Raw genomic sequence first — 4,962 nt, 5'->3', positions numbered from 1 at the left:
TTGAGTTCCAGATTTTAGAAAAGCATGAAAAAGACAAAAACTACTGAAGAGAATCTCATCAGAGCAGCTGATTTTTAAAAACATGTGTTCATGTTTGAGGTGATAAAGTATGTAATGCACAACAACTGATGTAAAATAATGTGGAAATACTAGTGGAACAACCTAATAATCAAGATAAAGTCTTGTGTTTATGCTGCCGATTATTAAGTGGTAACAAAAATTACCATTAATTCTGAAGGAAACGCTGATTCTAACAACTCAGTATAGTTAGTTGGTTGGACATAATTTCATTGGAGGTTGTCGTAACTCTGTTGCGTTTATTATTTTGAGCCCATACATGCTCTTTAGAGTGTAGGATTTTGGCACTTTCGTGTAATTTCCTGACTATAAGTGAAGAATATATCTGGAATACGACCAGTGTTGCTGTTTGAGAAGCTTCGTTAGAGCGTCAGCTGGCTGTTTGCGGCTGCAGGGTGGTCTGCTGGGTAAATAAATTGTCTGGTCATAAAGAAAAGGTCACAGGTTTGATCCCTGCCACGGCTAACGTGTCTATCATCCTCCATGTGTCCTCGAACCGAACACTGAGTCTTTGTGCAGCAGCTCCGAGTGTAAATCTCAGCCGAGAACGCCAAAGTCTTCCTGGTTTTAAACGAGTTGGACGTGTGAGCTGAAACATGTCGGTAGGAGATTCACAACTTGGCAGCCGACCTCGATTCTCCGTCCTTAACGAAGGGGCTCAAGCCAAATCGTACACTTCCTGTCATTACCATACGTCCTGTTTAAGGTCCCCGAACAGAGCTGAAGCCTCGATCCGCCGCGCGTCGGGCCGGTTATGGGTTCGTGTCAGCCGCACTTCTCAAAACAAAGACCACATGTGTCCGTTTAATGCGAACCAGACGCGTGGACGGAGGAGAGGCGGCCCTGGAGGGGGTTACAGGGTCTGCAGTGGGGGTTATTAGCGGGTTCGGAGGCATTAACCTTCATTCTGCCGTGGTGGCGTGACCCCGGCCGACCCCTGGAGGTCCTCGCCACAACAAAAGGGCCAAAGGCTCCAAGGTGTGCTGCCGCCGCCGCCGCTAATCTAGGCTCTCCTTCATGCTTCAGCATCCGCTGCGGTCAAATAATGAGTTTTCCCGTTTTCGGGTTGACGTCAGCAAAGAAAAGTCAATTTCCTGTAATTTCTCTGATAAAAAGAGGTTTGATGTCGCAGCTGGCGAAGACTTCTGATGGTTGAAGTGTGATACTGAAAGTTCACACAGTTTAATAAAACAATGCTTTTAAATGCAGATTTGCAGAGTTATAGCGACTTTTTCTAAATATTTGGTGTCATTACAACTAAAAGTGTTACTCAGGTTCATTCACTGGATGATTGAGAAGTGAGGAAAACAAGAATATGAGAATGTGGCAGCTCAGAGTCTGAGCTTTAAACCAAATCATGCAGCCTTTCATCAACAACAGTGTTCACTTATTTGTTTTTCGGGACCCAGAACTGAAAAATTGTAGCTGAATTTCATTTGTTTTCACATCTAGAAACATTCACAACATTCACCCTCAAACATACCTTTTACCTGTGAAGCCATTTCAAAGGTTCAGCATCTCCAGAAATTTAAAGAATAGTTTCCAGTAGATCCAATTGATTAAATGATTTTTAAAAAACTTTTGGCCATTGAAAATCTAAAAAGGTGTAAAATTTCTAGAAATCAGGGTGGCATTGATCCCCAGAAAGTTCCTATAAGTGTCTGTCTATGGATGGATCCATGTTTCTATTAAAACCCAGTCTTTGGTTGACATTTCACCAACAGTTGAGGCTCTAACATCAGTAGAACCTGACAAGACAAGGTTCCAGTTTTTAGATATTTTTTGTGTTGATGTGGACTCATCGGTAAGAGACATGTTCACAGGTTCCATATATTTTCTTTATTGTATGTTCAGAGTTACAAGCTGCTTCCATGTTGTCTTCATCTTGGAGTTTTAGTGACGCACATTGTCCAGTTTTTAAAAAAATATAAACATTAGTTACAGTTTTTGTCAGTTTTTTGTTATGATCAACATGTAAACAAATACTTTATTTTTTCTTTGATTTTGCTAGGTATCTTTACTTGAACAAATATGGGAAAATCTGTAAAAATTAACTATTTCTTTATTGTGATTTAAGCTGAGTGAGGAAAATAAAGTAATTTTACATTCAAATTACCGCTTGTAAAATTACAAATTTATGATTTGGACATTGTTTAAAGTTTTTGCTTTTTTTTAGTTTAATTTTTTACATTTTGTTAATTAATTTCTGTTACATTAATAAATTAATACAATTTTTTTCTGTGATTTTATTAATTATTGTCAGTAATTTATTAAAACAAGGAAAATCTGTAATTTTTTTTTTTTTTTAATTGAACCAATATCCTGCTAATATCGGTCATTAATTTGTTATTTTTTTATTTTTTATTTTTTAAAAATTTCAGTTATTGTTTTGGATCACAGGTATATCAATCACACAAAAAAAGTTTAGAACGACACAACCTGAGTGTTTGATTTTGGTCTAATCTGATTTTTAGAGTCCTTTAATTCCTTTAAAAACAAAACATTTTTAAGATCCAACAGCCGGACGCTGATCAGATTACTTCTCAACACAACTGAGCACCTTGAGCAGACCATAAGTACTACATTTTTGTAATCTGATTACCTCATCCCAGTTACATGTAATCCGCTACTACCCAGCCTTGCTGCTGAGAGACTTGTGGCTTACAATTTGAACATGTGAAAACGGCTGCAGCCAGATGCTCCGATAAAACCTGAAAAATAGAAACTGACTTTTAACTGACAAGTAAAATATGATGCGGGTGCAAAATCCTGTAAAAACTGAATGAATCGTGTCAGTGAAACATCTCGTTCCTGCACAAACATCATGTCGACTCCTTTCTGCTCCACATTTTCTATAAAAATGAAGATGAAACACCAAAAACAGTCCCTGAAAATAATGAAAACAGCACATTGATCTGTTCCTCTGTGCTCAGGTGTAAATATTTGTTTTCCTTCTTCTTTCCAAACCTCCTCAGGTGGCACATAATGACTTTCTGCTGCTGTAATTTGACGCATGCGTTTTCTGAAATGACCTACAATTAGCTCTTTAACTCGACTGTATGTTAGTCAGAGTTCAGGACGTCGGTGTGATTAACTGAAGCCGTCGACCTCTGGCTGCTTCTGAACTATCATTTTCTCACAGCTGCATTCCAGGTGGAGGTGAAGGAGTTTCTGACAAACATCTGCACGACGTCTCCGCCGCGAAGCGAACAGCTCCAGCTCCAGGTACAGGTGCATGCAGAAGGTGCAGGAAGGTGTGACTAGAACCTCCACATTAGGTGCTTATTTTACATACTTTTAAGTGCAGCAGTAGTTACAACATTCAACAGAAATCAGCTTGTAAATGCTTTTTGCATCCAGCTGAGAGTCTTTCTGTGCTACATTTGTGTATTTTCTGCCATTTTCTTTATAGTCTTGAAAGTTTTTACAGATTTCAATGAGTTTTTTTAAGTCAAAGAACTGAAGTTTCTTGAAGTAGGTTCTAAGCTCTGCTTCATATCATCGTCCAGACGTCTTTTGACAGCCCGCAGAGCGTTTCCATCCTGAATGTGACGATATTTAGCTGAATTTTTCCTTCCATCTGTGCAGTATTTCTGGCTAAAAGTAAAATATTTACAACTCCATGCTGAACACTCAGAAAGATGTTTTTTTCCCATCAAGTTCTGCTCCCCTCTTCCTCCAGATAGCTCGAATTCAGCCATCTGCCACTCGCTTCCAAGTTTTTGCATTTCGTACTCCGGACAGGGACGTTTGAGATGGACTCTCAGGCAAAGCTGCTTCCTGACGACCCAGTTTGTGCTTCAGTGCTGCACGGAAGGAACTGCAGCTCATTTGCAGCCATATGAGGGTTTTTTACTTCAACTTCCAGATCTTGTCATGACTTCCACAGTTTCTTTTTTACTGCCACTTCTTAATGACATTTAAAACAGTGGAAAATTGCGATTTGAAGGCGCTTTTATATCTTTTTATAGCCTCTTCCTGCTTTGTAGGCGTCAATTAACCTCATTGTCAGACCCCGGGGTGGTTGTGTGTTTTCACAAACCGTAAATTTATCAACAAATGAGTTCGCAAACTTTACAATGACACAGCTCAGCAACAGGAGAATTGTCATTAAAGAAAGGCCAAGTTTAATGTTTGTTTGCTGCAGGGGTTTATTTATTTATTTTGACATCAGACTTTTGCAAACAGCTGCACAGATGCAAACATGATCTAATTTGAATTGAGAGGGATGATGAGGATCCTGCAGCCTCTACTGCCCTCTGCTGGGCGGGACAGGGAACTGCAACAACATGGAATCTCTTCACCTCCTAACACACACTTAAAACTGTTCTCTCAGTTGCACCGATGCACAAATTGTGTCCTCGAATCCTGCACACAAAGCTCTAAGTGAGTCCCTACTTTGAAATGTGTTGGATGATAAATCTAAGGCTGGGAGTCGCCACAGTTTGTGTCCAAGTAGCCAAGATACACCTGTTACAGCTTCATTGTGACGGAAGATGCATCACAATTCCTTATTCTGCGGAACATTTCCAACATGTTACACTCAGTTAAACTGTTGCTTCAAGATTCTGTTGACAACACCTGGTGGAACAACCAGGAACTACAGCTGATCTACACTACTTAAAGGGTGTATTATCTAAGAATACGGCATTAGCAGACACTAAACAATAAATGACTCAGATTTTATCCAGGGTAATAAAACTCGTAATAATTAGTGTCCATATGCACCACCATTCTTCTTCTTTGCTGCCCTGAAGCTTCTCAACACCTCCAGTTGCATTTTTCTGGAAAATACACCACAATAAAAACACCTCGTTGATTCCAGCTTTTCTCAGACACATGAGCTTTGGCCAGAAGTCCTTCAGCATCACTACAGTGCTTGTC

Source organism: Stegastes partitus, unplaced genomic scaffold, assembly GCF_000690725.1.
Source record: "Stegastes partitus isolate 25-593 unplaced genomic scaffold, Stegastes_partitus-1.0.2 Scaffold484, whole genome shotgun sequence".
NCBI classification, from domain to species: Eukaryota; Metazoa; Chordata; class Actinopteri; family Pomacentridae; genus Stegastes; species Stegastes partitus.
This window is presented reverse-complemented; position numbering follows the sequence as displayed.